The sequence below is a fragment of the Macrobrachium rosenbergii genome, chromosome 6, assembly GCF_040412425.1.
Source record: "Macrobrachium rosenbergii isolate ZJJX-2024 chromosome 6, ASM4041242v1, whole genome shotgun sequence".
NCBI lineage: Eukaryota > Metazoa > Arthropoda > Malacostraca > Decapoda > Palaemonidae > Macrobrachium > Macrobrachium rosenbergii.
The window spans coordinates 3,884,888-3,904,887 of record NC_089746.1 but is presented as its reverse complement, the minus strand read 5'-3'; positions in this window follow the sequence as shown (position 1 = coordinate 3,904,887).

Here is a 20,000-nt window from a genome sequence, read left to right as displayed (position 1 = left end):
CTCTGGGGAGATGGCTTGCCATCAAGATTGCAGATTTTGATTGCGAAGTCTTGTACCCTCAATTGACCGTAGGAGTATCATTTAAATTTATTTATTCCTCGATCGTGATGAGTTTTCGCGTCTATTGACGATAGCTCCGTAGGGAACTCTAACTCCTTCCGATGAGTGGAGACGAGCGCCGGGTCCTCGGGAAAGTGCGACTCGCGCACGGCTCGCCACTGCGGAGGCCACGATACAGGCCTTTCCAAGCGAGGCCTAATGACTTGGGATCTGTGACGGCCAAGGCGACGGTGGGAGTAGTTGATTTATTATTACGGGCATTTCGCCCATGCGGGGAGAAATGGCCATAAACCTGCACGCCGTGCGTGGTCTGGCTAGTTCCTTCCGCTGCCCTGTGGAGGGCGTAGGCGAGTTATTTGTCGGTTTTTCCGTGAGAGAGAGGAGCCGGCTTGTTCCTGGCACTGTTCGGAGTGAATGCCCTGTTTTCTTGCAATAATGGCAAGTTAGGGTCGCCTGAGTCTCTATTTTTGTGGGAATTTTGAAATTTCTGAGGAGGGACGGATTTATCTTCCGCCCATGATCCTTCTTGAGGGTGGTGGGTTTCCCACATATTCAGTATCTCGCAACACCTCGTGAGTGTGTTGCTGGGGCTTTTTCCACTATAAGGAGTGTGAGGGTGAGGGCGTAAAGTGCAGGAAATGCTCGACTTAAACCGCTCGAAAGTACCTCGGCGGCAGTAGTGGCTCCTTCCGAATCGAGCCATTTTGTCACGCCCGTTCAATGGTACGCTCAATCGACCAAGTCTGGCCTGCTTCTCTGGGCTGCGCCTTCCAACGTCTCTCCATCAGCTGAGAGGTCTGCACGCCGTAACTGCTTGGCGTATCGGCTTCCGTAGTTTCCTATCTTCTGCTGGAAAGGGCGTGGTAGCAACGAGGCCTTTCCCGCTCAGGAATTTAGCGTGAGAACAAGGGAGAGTTCCGCTGTAGATCGCAGCACTCCAGACCTGCCGGCCCTTCGCTGGCTACTCGGGTTCGACTGGTCCATTTTGCATGAACGAGTGAGCTTGGCTGAGGGCACTCATCCCCGCGGCAGGGCGGGGGGCGGCGGGTCGTCGTTCAGCATCTGGAGCTCGTAATGCGCTTGTCGCCTCGATCTTCTCCCATTCTCGCTCCTCCCTTTTCTCTTGGAACACACCCTGTCCCTCTCCTCTCGTTGTTCTGGCACTCTGTCCCTCTCTGTTGTTCTTGGGCACCGGTTCTCTCTCTCTGCACGGTCTTTATCCTCCCGTTAGCCTTTGGGCACCGTTCCTCTCCTCTCGTTGTTCTTGGGCACCGCTCTCTCTCTCTCTCACGCTTCTCGCCTTCGTAGCCTTGCATCGCCCACTAGCAGAAACCCATGCTCTCAGATCTTGCTCTCGAGAGTCCCATGTCCTTCCCAGCGTGACATGTAGAATTTGAAATCCTGCTTTGTTGGGCTCTGTATTAGCCATCTTGAAATAATGGGTATATGATAGTGTCTGGAGAAGACTCAGGTTGTCTGAAAAAGACTCAATTGCAGGAATCTGAAACACTCCAATCATAGACTGCAGGAGAATGTGGATCTGTCCGAATAAGACAGCGATTAGTAAGTCTGGGGAGACTTTTGTTAAAATTGGATGCAGTTTGAAAGACGTGGTTGTTTTGCTAACGACTTCCCAATATGCTGCCTTCGAAGACGAAGTTGATTTTGTCACGCTTCGACTTGGCCGGGCTGTAGCGCGAAGTTAAGTGAGTTGTTCTAAACGAACTAGAATGATCAGTCCCGTAAGGGCTTAGAGGTGTGTGAACTACACCATATAATGTCTCAAAAGACTTAATTTGGGTTCAGGAATGAGAAATTCTCGCCAATGCGCGATGAAATTTTTGTATGAGCCCTGAGCATCGAACTGGAGAAATTCTCGCCACGTGCGACGTAGAATTTAGGAGCGTTCCTGAGACTGGAGTTTGAGGGAATTCTTCGGCCAATGCCATGATTTAGAATTTTAGGAGTTCTGGAGGACTGGAATTTGGAGAAATTTCGCCACGCGCACGTGAATTTTAGAGTCTCTGAGGACTGAATCTGAGAAATTCACACAAAGTGCATTTAGAATTTGAGCCACTTAGGACTTGAAATTACGATTCGTCCCCTTTAGACTTGGGAATTACTAACTGGAAACCCAAAGAAAATGTTTGCTGGAAATGAATGGGCTGCCACACGCGGGCATGGGCGGTTTAGCAGGTGGTCTGCCCGGCTAACACCGAGCGCTATTTTTAGATTCTGGTGAATGAACCCCGCATATGTATAGACTGGCCTGGGACTCCGGGAATTCCCAGTCGTCTGAGAGATAAACAGCACAACTGTCAGGCACTTTCTCATAAGTAAGAGTTTAAATTAAGCCCTAACACCTAACTCGAATTTCAACTACACTGAGAGAATTTCAGTAATGCAAGCTGATCGCTGCGGTTCCACGGGAATTTTATTCGCTACCTAGCCAATAGCGTTCACAATTGAAATGCTAAGTAAAAATTTATCACAGAGGGAATTTCTTTCGCACCATTCCTCAAGCAAGAATATGGCAAGGATTTTAACACAGAGGAATTTCGCACTATCTGAAGCAAGGGATTGTTAGTACTGGTTATTTCCTAATCACTCATCCTGAAAGGCATGCATTAACGAATCTAATACGGCGGTTCTTTCTCATAGTGAATACATGCGTCCCTATTTTTAATTCCTGAACAGTCACGATTGTAAAAAGGTTTTAAGCAAGATAAACACATTACTACGTGAATTTTCTGGATCTGTGTGCTGGTTTACAATAAAAGGTTCACTGTCTCAGCACTCCAGCTTAGCTTTACATAGTTGATCTGCAAGTTGCAAAATGCAATAAAGCAAACACTAGGTGAACTCAACTGCAAAACGAGAGATTCAGGCCAGGTCGCCATTTTTACGTTTTTCCGTGGTTTTAGTTTGAAATACATGTCGGTGAGACAGGTAGCAACAATTTACTGTACTCATTTTGTGATTCTGACTTCGTGGCATGGGAAAACGTGTAAAAAAAAAGAGGAAAAACAAAGGAGAATTTCTATATGAGCATAGGGCCTGGTTACTGAGGGAAATATTACATGTAAAACACGGGCACATTTAAAGTAGTGTATTTTACATAATGACATTAGTACGGGAAAGAGAGTCCTGGTAGACTGAATGAAACTTGGGGAATTTCCAGCCACAGTCCGGAGAAGTTTCACTGAAATAGATCCTCTGAAATGAGAGATATGCACATTATACGCCAGTAATGAAAATAGACAAAAGAATAATGAATTCAAAGCTGCAATTGGAGGGTGCCAAAGGAGAATAAAGAATTAATACTGCCGATGCAAGAGGCGCACGGACATTGACAAGGGTGATTTCTGGCTTTCTTGCCAAATATTACGAGACAAAAAGCGTGACTGAAAATGGGGCCTTCCAGGGCACTTTACCTTAGCAGATTTTCCGGAGATGCGTGAGAAGGCAGTCCATGGATGACTTGCGATTTCCGAAGCAGTTCCTTCCATCGCGGGTGAGCTGCAAGGGCTTCCGCCGTGAAGGGGCATGAGCGGGGACCTCAAACCCAAGCAATGGCGTGTGGCCTCGAGGAATACGGTCGGTGGGGCACCGAGGAAAGTATACTGAAAGGGCCATTAAGGTTAGATGCAAGGGCATCGGAGTGGCCAGGTGTTGACGCGCCTTCACTCCATATCTTCCAGTTCGCTGCGGTGTCGGAGACCTCGTGGGTTTTTGCTTTTATCCCTCCTATGGGGCAGGGGTGTGCCCAACACAGATGCTTTGACTCATTGCACCTGCTGCCCGCAGGGGAGGTTTTGTCCTGTAGGAGAAACACCCAAGCCAGATTACTTTTGCCTCGAAGGAAAGATCTTTATCAAAAATGGGAGCGCCTTTAATCTTAAACCCTTGTTTTTAAGTCGATAGACAGATGGTTCATCGATCTGCCGTATGTATATATGTCTGTATATATGTATATATACTGTATATATGTATGTGTATATATATATATATATATATATATATATATATATATATGTGTGTGTGTGTGTATATGTATATATATATATGATATATATTTTATGTATATATACGTATATATATGTATATATATGTATATATGTATGTATGTATATGTGTATATTGTATATATAACATAAATATGTATATATGTATGTATGTATATATGTACTGTATATATGTATGTATATGTCTATGTATATATATTTATTATATGTATTTATATATGTATGTATGTATATATGCATGTATATATGTATGTATATGTGTGTATATATGTATGTATATATGTATATATATGTTTGTATATATGTATATATGTATGTATATATATGTATATATATACGTATATATATATGTATATTGTATGTATATATGTATATATGTACAGCATGTATGTATATATGTACAGTATATATATATTTATATATATGTATGTATATATGTGTATATATGTATGCATATATGTATATATATGTATGTATATGTATGTATATATGTATATATATATGTATATATGAATATATATGTATATATGTATATATATGTATGTATATGTATGTATATATGTATATATATGTATATATGTATATATGTATATATATATATGTATGTATATATGTATATATGAATATATATGTATATATATATAATTTATATATGTATATATATGTATATATATATGTGTATATGTATATGTATATGTATATATATGTATGTATATATGTATATATATGTTGTATATATTATATGTGTATATATGTATATATATGCATGTATGTATGTATATATGTATATATGCATGTATATATGTATTTATATGTATATATGTATATATATATATATATATATATATATATATATATATATATATATATATATATGTATATGAATATAAGAAGGCCCATAAAATTATTTAAACATTGTAAATTATATATTTTGGCACTTGCTTCTGTGCCCCTGTTCAACTGGTAAAATATGGACAGATGAAATGTTACAAGAGTATATATACAAAGCATATATGGGTGTGGCATTAAGATGGTATGCAGGTGACCGTTTCCTAAGAAGGAGGAGAATAACCAAATCCCTAGTGGTTTTTGGCCTCATTAACTCCCATTTGGCGATGATTCTGGAGGTCGTGTTTCCTGGGCCATCATCTTCAGGAGCGGTCTGAGGATTAAAGCGTCGATGTCGTCCGATTTCCAATGTCCTCCTGACACGTTCATATTGTTGGTCTGATTGATGATAGTAGATTCCAGTATCTTTCTTCTGTACGGACAGCTACTTTTGAAAACCAGCTCCACCCCACTCCAGTTTATGACATGTCCTGTATTTCTGATATGTAGGAAAATCCCCGAACTCTCCGAAGCGTAACGTACTGATCTTTTGTGCTCTGTTATTCTTTGCGAGAGCGATCTACCTGTCTATCCCACGTAACATAAGTTATTACATTGTTACACTGCATCTTGCAAACCCGGCTTTTCCCCTGTTATGTAAGTATACATTAATGACGAACTCCCAATGGATTTGGATAATGGAAAATGAAGGGATTGTTAGACCTGAGTTGTTTGGTGGCTTTTGATGTTTTTGTCTCCCAAACCATTGGGAGTTCGCTCATTAACGTATACTTAAATAACAAAGAGGAAGAAGCCAGAGTTTACAAGATACCGTGTAGCAATTGTAATGACATTTATGTGGGAGAGACAGGTAGATCGCCTCGCAAAGAATAACGGAGCACAAAGATCAGTACGTTACGCTCGAGAGTTCGGGATTTTCCTACATATCAGAAATACAGGACATGTCATAAACTGGAGTGGGAGGAGCTGGTTTTCAAAAGTAGCTGTCCGTACAAAAGAAAGATGCTGGAATCTATCATCAATCAAACCAACAATATGAACTTGTCAGGAGGACATTGGAAATCGACGACATCGGACGCTTTTTAATCCAGACCGGCCCTGAAGAAGATGGCCCAGAAACACGACCTCCAGAATCATTGCCAAATGGGAGTTAATGCCAAAAAAAAAAATAAACTAGGGGATTTGGTTATTCTCCTCCTTCTTAGGAAACGGTCACCTGCATACCATCTTAATGCTACACCCATATATGCTTTGTATATATACCCTTGTAACATTTTATCTGTCCATATTCTACCAGTGAACAGGGGTGGAAGCAAGTGCCCGAAATATGTGGTTGCAAATGATTAAATAGTGTTTTATGGGCCTTTATATTCATATTACACTGAGGTATTACAGGAAAAAAGACATTCTATATGTACGAGAGTATATGTATATATGTGTATGTGTATGTGTGGGTGTATATATATATATATATATATATATATATATATATATATATATATATATATATATATATATACTTCAAGGAACTTCAAGATAGGCAGAAGTTTTTAAGGTTCTTTTTGACCTGATATTTCAGATCAGTACCACAAAACAGGTATGATCCCTGACAAACCTACACTCAAAGAGTGCAATCTCAGAGAGGATACACAAAACCACAATCTAAAATAACAATAATTTATTACAAAACAACAAATAGCAAAAGAACCCCTCTGAAAACTGAATGATGGGGAGAAAAAACGCAACAGGCACACACAACAAAAAATCATTCACTTCCTCAATCGCCTACCTAACTAACACACTAAGAAATAAGAGAGAGTAAACAGTGGAAGTACGAAAAACACTCTTTCCCTAGCATACAATAGTAGGAGATCCGGGGGAGGGGGGGAAGGAAAACCTTAACCTGTATAGATATATATATAATATATATATACAACATTCAATGAATACCTTGTACGGAATACATACTTTAACAGCGGTATTAACAAAGACCCAAAATGTTGACTTCACAATGCCTAACACCGACGCTGGCACATCGGGCCGTTCATGAGAGCAAATGCTGAGCTTTCCTCCAAATAATGAAAAACAGGTAGATATGCACGGTGAGGCACCAAGTCCAAGCCTCCAGCAACAGGCCCCAAGCACTCCAGCTTCGGACTAATGCTAAGTTCACACATTCACGATCAAGTCTCACATGCGCACCACAGCCGGAATTTGTGAAACTTGTGCATACACGAAAATAAGCCCACCAACTGGATACATGTCATGGGACGATGCGCATGAGGCATGCGATTATAGTGCGCCGCAAATGCACGCACGTGCGGCGGACATATGACGCTTACCGACAAGCAGCGGCGCAGGCAGAAGTAGTGCGTGGCAGAGCACGAACACCAATGTACGATACCGTATGTGTTACGTTCTGCGAACTGAGTTACGCAACGCCGTCACGCAGGCCCCACATACCGCGGGGTTAAACCCCAGCTATAAGGGCCGGCAGTTGCACATGTGTGGCCAGTCAATGCCGTAACACCACAGCATCAAGACATGCTACCAACGTGCTGAAGCAACATGGACAACATAGCTGAAATGCATCAACTTATAGCTATAGCAAGTAGGGATAGAACAGAAATGTTGCCATATGTCATTGAATATGTGCACGTCATGTTATTGCCTGAGATTTCCGTGATTGCTGCAAAGCGCACAGAGCAGAAAAAAAGGTGGCCAAGGAGGGTGTGGGCGTGGCCATACCTGCAGAAAAGGATGGAGCAAGGTCGTTATGACAACCTGATGGAGGAGTTGTCAACCTAAGCCCCAGACCTGTACAGAAATTTTACCCAGATTGACAAGGACCTCTTCAATGAAATTGTTGAACGAGTCACCCTACATTCAGAAGAAAGTGACATTCTGGAGGAAACCCATTGAGCTAGGCCTCAATTGTTGCCATCACCCCACGCTTCCTCACTACAGGTGATTCATACAAGAGTCTGCAATATTCGTTCCGGGTATGAGGAACTGCAGGTGCCACAAACACCTGAAGCGTGGCAGGAGGTTGCACGGGTTTTTAGGATGGTGGAACTTCCCGCACGTAATTGGAGCTATAGATGCGAACACATTAGGCTCCATGAACCCTACCAAAGGCGGTGGGTACATTACTTCAACTACAAAGTTCTACTCCATGATATTACTTGCAGTTGCTGATGTTTCATACAAGTTCCTATACGCGTTGACGTGGGTGCCATTGGGTCAGAGTCAGACGGTGGTGTATTTGCCCAGACCCGACTGGCAGGAATGCTGCTGCAAGAGGAAGCAAATCTTCCCAACCGGATGCCCTGCCAGGTCAACCTAATGGATCTCCTGTGCCCTACTTCCTAGTTGGCGATGATGCCTTCCCCCTGAGGAATTACCTTATGAAGCCCTACCCCAGAAGAGGACTTAGCAAGGAGGAACGGACTTACAACTATAGGTTAAGTAGGGCACACAGGATGGTGGAGAACGCCTTTGGGATTCTGGCAAATAGATTCCGAGTATTCCACACTGCAATATGCTTGAAGCCTGACCATATAGAGCCATTAGTGATGTCCGCATGTGTTCTGCACAATATGATCATAAGAAGAAATGCACACAGACAAGGAGGAGATCAGGAGCACCCCGTCACACATGCTGTCATCCCTGGTAGCTGGAGGAGTGACACGTCCTTAGGAGCAGCCCTTCCAACCGTGACCGGCAACACTGCAAGGAGGGATGCAAAGGAACAGCGTAACATGCTGAAGGAATACTTTTCATCGGCTGAAGGCTCTGTGCACTGGCAGGAGAACATGATTTAGTTACTTTCCTGCATACCTGACTGTTGTAATTACTTAAATGTGTGTTCTTGCATTTATTTTGGACTTATTTAAAATTAAAAAATGTATTTATTCAGGATTATTTTGCCCTCTGTATTTGTGTACTTCTGTTTGTTTTAGTTGATTTAATAAAAGATATTGTTCATATCCATGATATATTATTCTCATCAATACTTGGTAATTGGGAAGAGGGTAGAGTGGGACATGACATTGCAAATGTATATTTAATCAATATGAAACAAAAATACACATAAATAAAAGAAAGAAGATGTAGTTATTTTGCCCTTTTTAATAATTTCTTAGCATGGATTCTATTCTGATATGATAATTCTATCATTTTTAAAAGCATCCTCTCTTAACGTTGTTTCTATTCTGATGTGATAATTCTAGCATTTTTGAAAGTATCTTCTCTTAACATTGTTTCTATTCTGATGTGATAATACTATGTTTTTGAAAGTACCTGCTCTTAGCATTTACACTGTTGATATTCTGATATGAAAATTCTATATTTTTAAAACTACCTTCTCTCCGATATTTGTGACGTTTTATATGACTTTGGTCTGTTGTCATATTGTTTCTGTGCACATATGTTACATAAAGTATTTTGAACTTATTTCAAAGTCAGTAATGTATACTGAAATGTTAGTGTATTCAGGTTCATTTTGCCTACTTGATTTGTGTACTTGTATTTTAGCTACTTCATTGAATACATGATATTTGAACAGAGGATAGAGCTAGACATGATATTGCAAAAGATATTTATTTAATACAAAACACAAACATACATATAAATATAAACACAAGAAAATACAACAAACAAGTTAATTTTGTAAATTATTTAAAAAAGTTGTGTCAATCGACAGGTTGGCAAGTTCTTTTGGTGTCGATGTCACCAACTGTGTTGCAGGAGCGCCAGCTGCTGTGCAGTGAGTGACTGCTGGTGCTGCGATGCCGACAGGCTGGGAGGAACTGCAGGTGTCTGACACTCTGCTGTCACTGCCATGGTGTGGGTCATCATGGCCCTCGACTGCACCCGTGGAGCCGTCTTTGTGGCACGGATGTGCCAGTGGATGGCACCCAGAACCTTCATTTTGAGGTTGAGACTCAGCTGCTCTGACAGTGCGCACACTCGTCCTCGACCTCTTGAAAAAACTTCCTCCAGTAGAGGACGGGGGTTACAAGGAGCTGGCTGAACATTCATCAGCATATCGTCCTGGAGGGCCTGTGCCTTCATGAACTGTCAGAGAGCCTGAAACTTGGTTTTTCCGAGCCTTGATGCTCGCTGGCTCACCAACTGGAGAGGGCAAGGGTGTCGGTGTCGGGGCAGGAGAAGAAACACAAGCAGCAGACAGGCCCAGAGCTTGGGCAGGGGGGGCGGCAGCAGCACAGGCAGCCTGTAAAAAGAGGAGGAACATATATGAGAAACTGGTATAAAATGTACATTGAATGCATGGAAACTATGTCATAACGTTATATTCAGTAATAATCATGCATTGAAACACATTAAAACAGACATACCATCGGAAGTCCCAACACCTTTGGCTTCCCTTTGACGCACAATGTGCTGCTTCAGGAAGTGGAAAATGTTGAGAATCTATTTCTCCCGGTCCATCAGCCATCTGCCCGTCCCTTGCCGACTCTTCTCCGCCGTGAGCCGCCCAAAACGACTCCTGAGGGACGTAAACCACGTCCTCAGTTCATGGCCGCCACGGGAGGAACAAGTGACTGGCCCTTCTCTTCGAAGGCCCTCCACACCTGGCCTTGTCCTCTGTAGGCTGTGAGGCCCTGGTTATAAATAAACTCGGCCTCGGTCTTCAGCCACTCACCAACAAGCCTCTCGTTTTCTCCAAGAGGATCACTGACGGGTTCTTCTTCCGTCCCTGACCTGTAGGGCCATCTCCTTCAGGAGTGCTTTTGGTGTCGCCGCCGGCATCCTCGTGCGGTGTCGTCGGTGGCGGCGGGGTCACTCTCGTAGACGCAGGGCAAGCTCCTCTTCCCTCCTCCCCAGCTCGCTCTCCATCACAAGCTGTCGGCCTCAAGCTGCAGCATCACTGCCTGAAGGGGGACCATCAGCTTCTGAAGGCTTTGGGTATGGGGCAACCCAGCTGCCAGGGCTCCTGGAGTTCTCAGGACCCCTTTCCTGGTCCTCTTCAGCATGGGTCCTTTGGGCATCTTGGCTGCAATGGACGACAAAGACGGAGGTGCTGATGGAGAGAGCAACAGGATGCTGGCCGGAGAAGCACTGACCCAGAAGCGCGCCGCCTGTCCCTTTATCCCAGGTCAAAGCGTTGCCCACATCTCCGCAGCTGCGGGGCGCGCAGCATTGCCGCGTGTACCCCACGCCATGCTGACAGCCACGCTTGGTGCCCTGGGGCAGCGTGGGCACCCAGGTGGGGCATGGCAGCTGCACGGTCAGCCCGTGGCTGGTGCCACGCTGTGCGGGTCGGGCCACACTACCTGACAGCTGACATGGCCACCCACACGGGGTTTTGAGCAGGTCGAAAGGTTCATGGCCCCCGCCGTGCACCTGGGTGGTCTGTAATGGTTGCGCTGCATGCTGTCGCACTTACACAGTACTTACGGTACATTTACGTTGTATTTGCGATGTTTACATACTTTCTGGCTCCACCTCGTTCGTGGCCGTGCGTGGGCATGCGTGCCTTGATACGTGAATGTGTGAACATAGCATAAGGGCACGAGCACTCAAGGTCACTCACAAAGGACACAACATGATGCAGCTGTGCAACAGGAAGTGTCCTCTACCCAACAGGTAAACTGCCGTAGACTGCCAAAAAAAGTTATAGCACGCTGGTCCTTCTATGACGGAGCTGAGAACAGAACTTTTGAGTTAATGACAGAAGGCCCCCTCGACAGCTCCGGGAGAGGGACAAATATGACGTGGCACAGACGACGAATGGCCAAATCACCATCACAAACATGAAAAGCAAGAAACAAACTTCATGGGTGGAGTACCAATATAAGACAATAACAACCTTGAGGGAGGCTAAAGACCCATATCCAGCTTTCAGAGGGAAAGGCAAAAGAAACTGGATTAAACAAGCAAACATATGTTAAAAGGGCCTGTAAAACTGAATCAATTATGTTAATTCATTATACCTCCATCAAAAGGAAAAAATATATATATATTTTTAAGATCAGAACCCAAAAGAAAGGGCAAAACTCAAACTAATTATTTTAAATACTAATTACTTTAAATACTAGAAATAATTTGTTACTAATGCAGAGCAAACAAAAGAGAATTAAACCAAAACCTGGAAAAAAAATCATTAATGCCCAACCTAGAGACCAAACCAAAACCTACTCCCCTACTCCTAAAAGGACCTAGATAATACATCAGGAATAACATTGTTTCTCCCAGCTATATGCCTAATTTGAAGATCATATTCCTGCAAAAGCAGACTCTACCTGAGCAACCTAATATTTTTGTCCTTAAACCATTGGATGAATACTAGAGGATTATGATCTGTGTAGACCAAAATAGGATGAAGTGATGAACTCAAATAGACTGAAAAATGAGGTAGGGCTTTTATTAAACATAAGGCTTCTTTTTCAAAAGTCGAGTATCTTGCCTCTCTCGGCGATAACTTCCTCGAAAAGTAAGCGATGGATATTTAGTTAAGACTGCCTTTAAGTTTTCAAAGGCCTTCTGGCACTCCTTGGACCATACGAACCTTACTCCTTTCTTTAATAAATTTGTCAAAGAAGTTGTTGTTTCAGAGAAGTTCTTTATAAACTGTCGGTAATACCCGACCATACCCAAGAACCTCCTGACTCCTCTCCTATTCTGAGGAGCAGGAAAGCTAGCTACGGCCTCTACATTAGCTTTCTTAGGAGCAACTCTACCCAGACCTACCTCATGCCAAGATACAAAACCGTGGCCTGGGCAAAATCGCTTTTCTACAAATTAGCCACCAAACCAGCTTTTCTCAATGCCTTAAAGCTTCAAGTCTTTCCAAATGAGTCTCCCAATCGTCACTATACATCACAAAATCATCAATATACACAACGCAACCTTCCAAATCCTGAGTGATATGATTCATCAGTCTTTGGAAGGTGGCAGCTGCTTTCTTCATCCCAAAGGGCATAACTTTACACTCATATAAACCTTCACCTGTAACGAAAGCAGAAATTTTCCTAGCATGAGGGGAAAGACCAACCTGCCAATATCCTTTAAGCAAATCTAGCTTTGTAATAAATTTGGTAGACCCAATTCAATCTATACAATCCTCCACCCTCTGCAAGGGAAAAGAATCTGTCTTGGTCAGCTCGTTGACCTTCCTATAATCAAAGCAAAGGCGGTGTTGGCCTCCCTCCTTCTTAACCAACACGACCGGAGAACTCCAAGGGCTACAACTTGGTTTAATTAAATCATGGTCTAACATATAGCAAACCCCCTCCTGAACGATTTTCCTCTTGATGGGGTTAAGCCTATATGGGCACTGTTTAATGGGCTTAGCATCCCCAACATCCACATCATGATCCAAAACATTCGTCCTACCTGGCGCATCCTGAAACAACTCTTTGTACCTGTGGATGATACCAATCAAAGTTTCTGATTTCTCAGAATTTAAATGCTGAAATTTAGTAGAAAGGTTATTTAAAATATCAGAATTGTTTGACAAAACATCAGGATTAACAGACATTTTCTTGTTAACCAAAGGATTCTCATCTACCTATACAGACACTACTGTAATTGATCCACTACTACTGACTCTACCTGATCTACATCTCTACTAACAAAGGGCTTCAACATATTTACATGACAAATTGAGACTTTCATCTCCTACCAGGGTATCAGTCAAATAATTTACATCATTTAACTTTTTCAGCACGCTCCATGGGCCTGAAAACTGAGCTTTCAGGGGGTTACCTGGTATAGGCAATAGAACTAATACACATCCTCAGGTTTAAAGATACAAACCTTGGTCCCAGTGTCATAATTAGACTTCATTACTGACTGACTTTTACATAAATTCCCTTGAGCAAAATCCGAAGCTCTCCTCAGTTTCCCCTGTAAACTAGAAACATAATCTAATACATTAACTTCGGGTGTCTCTCCCTCCCAATGCTCTCTCACCACATTAAGAGGGCCATGTAAAAATGGGCAAATACCAGTTTGAAAGGAGAGAACCCCGAAGACACATTAGGTACAAACAATATAGCAAATAGGGCATAAGGAACCTCCTTATCCCATTCATTACCTGTTTCAGTACAAAACTTCTTTAATACTGACTTCAGAGTCTGGTGGAACCTTTCCACTTAACCCTGACTCTCTGGGTGATACGGAGAAGAGGTAACATGACTGACACGTAATTCTACCATTTTCTTTTTAAAAACTTACTTGTAAAATTGGTGCAAGTCTGATTGTAAAACTTCAGGAATGCCAAATCGAGTGAAAACCTGACTGTCGCCCACCACCTTCTCACCTAAGAATACTCTACTCAGAGGTATAGCCTCAGGAAAACGTGTTACCCTATCAGTCTTGGTTAGGAGATATTCTTACCTCGGCGCATCCGTGAAGAGGCCCACTACATCTATAACTATCTCCTTAAAAGGTTTGCCAACTGAAAGAATTGGAAAAGGGGGCTTTAGGGATCTTTTGATTGGGTTTCCCAACAACCTGGCACACCTTGCAAGATAACACGTCTCTTAACCTCACAGCGCATCTGGGGCAAGAAGAAATGCCGTGCCAATTTCTGAAGTCTTCCTAACTCCGAAATGACCAGCGAGGTTATGTTCAAGACTGAGATACAATAATTTACTTCTATACCTTTCCGGCAGCAGGTACATTAACTGACCTACTCACACGGTAGAACAAACCATCTTGTTTCATAAACACAGGTTTAGAAAGATCGCTACCATTGTGAGAGGGTGCAAAAGAAAGAGCAGGTAGACAAGAACTGCTAGTTTATTGAGGAAGCGGCCCACTTACAAAGCGGCGTGCGGACGTCGGCGTATACATGGACGTCAGTACAAAAAATATACAAGTGACCCGAGGTCAAAACTATTCTCTACACAAAACAGGACAGGTACATAAAGATAACGTGATGATTAACAATAGTAGATTAGACACAAAAATACTCTGGCACATACACTATATATTAAGGACAAAAATGAATAGGTAATAAATGTACAATTACATAATGATAATAAGGCTGAGTACCACGACTTAGGGTCAGCTGTGAAGGCACAGTAGAAAACAGGAGGTTCTTCATAGAAAACCCTTTACAAATAGGGGTGGGGAACTTGACGACAGCCTCGACCTTCGATGCCACTGGGCGGACGCCTCCCGGAGATATCTCGTGGCCCAGGAAGTCAACCCTATTGACGCCAAAGGTCCACTTGTCGAACCTGACAACGAAGCCATTCTCCTGTAGTCACTGCAGGACCTTCCGGATGTGCCGAAGGTGTTCCTTTGTGGGACCTGGAAAAAAATTAGGATATCATCGACATAGCAGAGACAGAAGTTCAGGTCTCCCAGGATGCTGTCCATCAGTCTCTGGAAAGTCGGCTGAAGGTGGAGACCGCAAAGACATAGGACCCAAAGGGCGTGATGATGGCGGTTTTGGGGATGTCTTCTGGAGCTACTGGTACCTGGAAATAGGATTTTAAAAGACCTAGTTTTGAAAATATTTTGGCCCCGTGGAAGGAGCCTGTTAGGTCTTGCATGTTTGGGAGGGGTTAGTGGTCAGGTTCTGAAGCGAGGTTGAGCCGCCTGTAGTCGCCACAGGGTCTCCAGGAGCCGTCCATTTTCTGCACCATGTGAAGGGGGGAGGCCCATGGGCTGGGGGCCTTCCTGCATATGCCCATGCGCTCCATTTCGGCGAAGGCCTTCTTGGCCTCCTGAAGGCACTGAGGGGAAGCCTCCGAACTTTGTGTGCGTCGGGGCCCTCATCTTGATGTGATGATAAACCTGTGTTTATGGGGCCCTGGGCACCTGACGGCTCGGACCTGAAATACCTCTGGGAATTCCTTCAGAGGGAGGCGTGTTGGTGGGGAGTGACGGAACAGACTGTGGGCGCACTGGGACCCGGCGCCAGGGGGCAGGGACCGGCCGGACTCAGTGTCCAGCAGGCGTTATGGCCGACATCGACTGCCAGTCCGGTGGGCCAGGTAGTCCGCACCCAGGAGTGGGGTCCTCATGTCAGCGACGACGAAGTTCCACTTGTATCTCTGGCCCAGGATGGAGACTGACAGGAGCTTGGTGCCATAGGAGAGGATGGGGGACCCGTTGGCGGCCGTCAGGGAGGCAGCCAAGTCCGGCGGGCGTCTGCGGTCCTCTCTGGAAGGCGGGAACACTGACCGCACTGCCCCAGTGTCGATCAGCATCATCCTGCCGGAGACAGTGTCGCGGACATAGAAGCCTACTGGTGCGGGGCTCCTGGGTGTTTTGGGTGCTGCTGCCATGGCAGCCAGAGGGTGGGCCGCCTCCCCGCGTTTTTGGATGGGCAAAAGGCAGGGGTTTCGCAATTCCGGCCTCTTTGCCAAACCTCCGTGGTAGTAGCAAAGCCCCGGCCTTTCCTTCTTTTGGTGGTGAGGTGGCTGCTTCCTGGTAATGACAATGATGTCCTCTGTGGTGGGGTCCTCTGGCTGGAGGCAGTTGATGGGGTGTGCGGGCGTGGATGCCCGCTTCTCTGCCCTCGTGGAGTCAGTCAGCTGCTGCGCCGTCCATATCAGGTCCTCAACATGCAGGGTGTAGGGCTCCTCAATCTGTCCACGAACCTCCAGGAGTAGCTGCCGCAGGAGGATCTCCCTTGACAGGTTAACCTCCTTGTGCCGGCCACTGCTGTCCATCTCGGGGAGGAGGTGGAGGTCCTGGAGGGCATGCCACGTCTCCAGGAGGTTCGTGTCCTGCCGGGGGTTGATGGCGAGGTCGAGGGTGTGGGCGGCCCTCTCGGAGACTGGCAGGGAGCAGGTCTCGACGAGAGAGGCCTTTAGTTCTTGGAAGGTGGCAGGGCTCGAGGTTGATGTCACCCACGGGGCGACCTTTCTGTATATCTCTCCTCCAGGGCGTTGATCGCGATGTCTGCCTTCAGCACTTCATCGGTCAGGCCTGCCACCCTGAATTGCTCCTCAACCCTGTAGAGCCATGATGCCGGGTTCTGATGGGTGAATGGCGGCAGCTTTATGCTGAGGGCAGCCCTCAGTTGGTCCGTCAGGAGGTGCATTGCATGAGGAGCGGGTACTGGCATGGGAGAGGGCTCGAGAGGGGGTTGCGCGAGGGAGATATCTGTCTCCGAGAAGTTTGCGGTTATTTGTATGTGAATGTCCGCGTCCATGCTCATTCTGCAATCTCACTTGGAGTGTGAGTTAACACTCACGTCAATACATGCTTGGGAGTGTGCCGTGTGGGTCCGCTAAAGACACTGGTGATTTGCCGACGAGGTTCTGTAACGCCCGAACGTTTTGTTAGAGCGCTGTAGTAAGTCCGTTAGGGGCATGGGGTGGTTCATCGGGCCAAGACTAAGTCACCGTTTGGGTCCGTCAATGGCTCCAGGAACCGCTCCGGGGGTCACCACTGTGAGAGGGTGTGAAAAAAAGAGCAGGTGGACAAGAACTGCTAGTTTATTGAGGAAGCGGCCCACTTATAAAGCGGTGCGCGGACGTCGGCGTATACTGGACGTCAGTACAAAAATATACAAGTGACCCGAGGTCAAAACTATTCTCTACACAAAACAGGACAGGTACATACAGATAACGTGATGATTAACAATAGTAGATTGGACACAAAAATACTCTGGCACATACACTATGTATAAGGGCAAAAATGAATAGGTAATAAATGTACAATTACATATAATGATAAGGCTGAGTACACACCTAGGGTCAGCTGTGAAGGCACCGTAGAAAACGGAGATTCTTCATAGAAAACCTGTTGAGTGGGGACTTTACACCGTCACTATGTTATAAGTTATTGAATTCACTTCCTTGGGCTTCCTTAAAAGCCTTCGCATCCCAATTGATGCCCTGAAAAGAAACATTACCAACATCATTATTTATATTAATACCAGTCACAATGTCAGTCGTCTGTCTATTAATTAACTCAGCATCGAGCTACTTAGGGTGTGCTTGATTATGTACATTATGTTTACTTAATGAATTACATTGTGAAACTACATTATTACATTAGTTTTACATTCTGTTTCTCGTTCTTATGGGTCTAATAAATTTATTGATTTCTTCTGAAGTATATCGTTGGGGATTGTTTTGGCAGTGACCTTGACCTAGTGCATACAACGTAAAACGTCGCTCAGTGGTCTGGAAGTAAATACTTTTTACTTATTTATTGACTCACCACAATGAAAGCTGAAAATTTTCTTAATCCACTGCGTCCTTGCAATCCATTTCGCCCTGTCTGTATGCCTAAAGATACATACACACCCACACACATTCACTCACCCACCTTCATATGCATGAGAACGCACACACACATATGCATATACATACAGTGGTTAATAATCTGTGAAAACATATTGAAATGAACTATAATTATCGATAGCCACGTAGAGCGTAGAGGACTAAAGGCTACGAGGAAAAGGACATCAGGTGTCCTGGGAATAGTGACCTAGATTAGGAATGGGGAAATCCTTGAGGTCAAAATCAACCTTTATAATGCCACCTGGAATCTGGGTGTGCCGATCCGCTGGACGTTTCGTGTACAAGTCAAAAGGTGCTTTCTCACTGGCCCACTCACTACAACATCTTCCTATCAGTACTTCCATCTCTAATTGCAGGTATAACGAATCAAATTTATCCAACTTTTAGTCGCTCTTGTCATTTACATTTTGCATCCCACATAAATGATTATGAGCTTCAAATAATATAAACCACTGTTGGACGTTGTTCTATACCTAAACTTTTCTTTTATCCTTACTTTAGACCTTGGTGCACACGAACACACATGCACACCCACGCTTGTATATTATATATATATATATATATATATATATATATATATATATATATATATATATATATATATATATCACACATACATATATATATTTTCGCATATTCAGAAAATTCGTCCCTTCACCCTGTTACCCAGGAAATCAAATTTAATGGCAACTGGAAGAGACTCCACTAGTGGGTAGACCTATGTAGACTGTAGACGTCCTACCCTATATCGTCTGGTTTTTGGGAGGACAATGCTGACATCTTAGCCCCAGCATCATATGATTTTGGGGGACAGAAAGCCGTTAGGGAAGACAGATCAGTCAGGACCGTAATTGGGCTGCTATGCTGACCCTTAGGAGGCTTAGCTACAAGACCTATTTCCCTTCGACCTTTGTCCTGGCTATGATTGCCTCTTCCAGATCGACCAATGTACTGGGGCCCCAGCACTAGAAATCGAAGGCAGATGCACTGCGACCTGGCTCGTGAATCCATCGCGGACTGCAAGAGCACCTAGTTAATGCGGTCTCTCTCCCTTTTATACTGGCCATGTGTCGGAACTTCTGCAGCCGAAATTCATCTTTTGCAAGTGAGCTCCATGCAGATGCAATAGGTACATCTTGAAGTTGCAATTAACACCAGATTCTTTCCTTTCTCATGAATTTCTCTCCATTTTCAGTATTTCCAACTTTTCATTCTCCTACAACAAAGCCCCTTTGTTTCCCACAGTCTAGCAAGCACATTTGCCCTCATGACTTGCTCCAAGCTTAAATTAAATTAGTTTTGTGATAATAATTAGAGCATTCCCACCATAGTGTTACCATGTGCTAATTAAATCTAATTGATAATTTCCTCCATCGTGCATAAGTAATTTCATGAGAGAAAGTCATTAGATCTGAATGCTGACCTGGAATTCTTTTCCAGAATCCTGTTATCTGGCTCCTCTTCAAGTGGTCTGCCCCTGCCTCTTGAACCAAATAGCCTTAGATGTTCAACTGCCATCTTGCTACATGCAAGAGTCTTCTGACTATCCTCGGTTTAGGGGCGCTTGACACAGTCCCCCCTTTGTGTTCACATTGCGCTAAAACTAGAATTATCAGCCAGTCTCAACAGCAGTGGTTTCCATTTGTGTGTCAAACTCTTTCAGGTAGCCCTTTCAGATTTATCTACTTGCTACACAGTCTTACTTTTATGTGCCTTGTTTGTTGCTCAGTCAGCCATTTCATATTAATTTTCTGATTGCTCAGTTTGTAAATAAATTCAATTTAAAGTTAATTGACTGGTTTGAAAGGTGATTTCCATTTCCCTG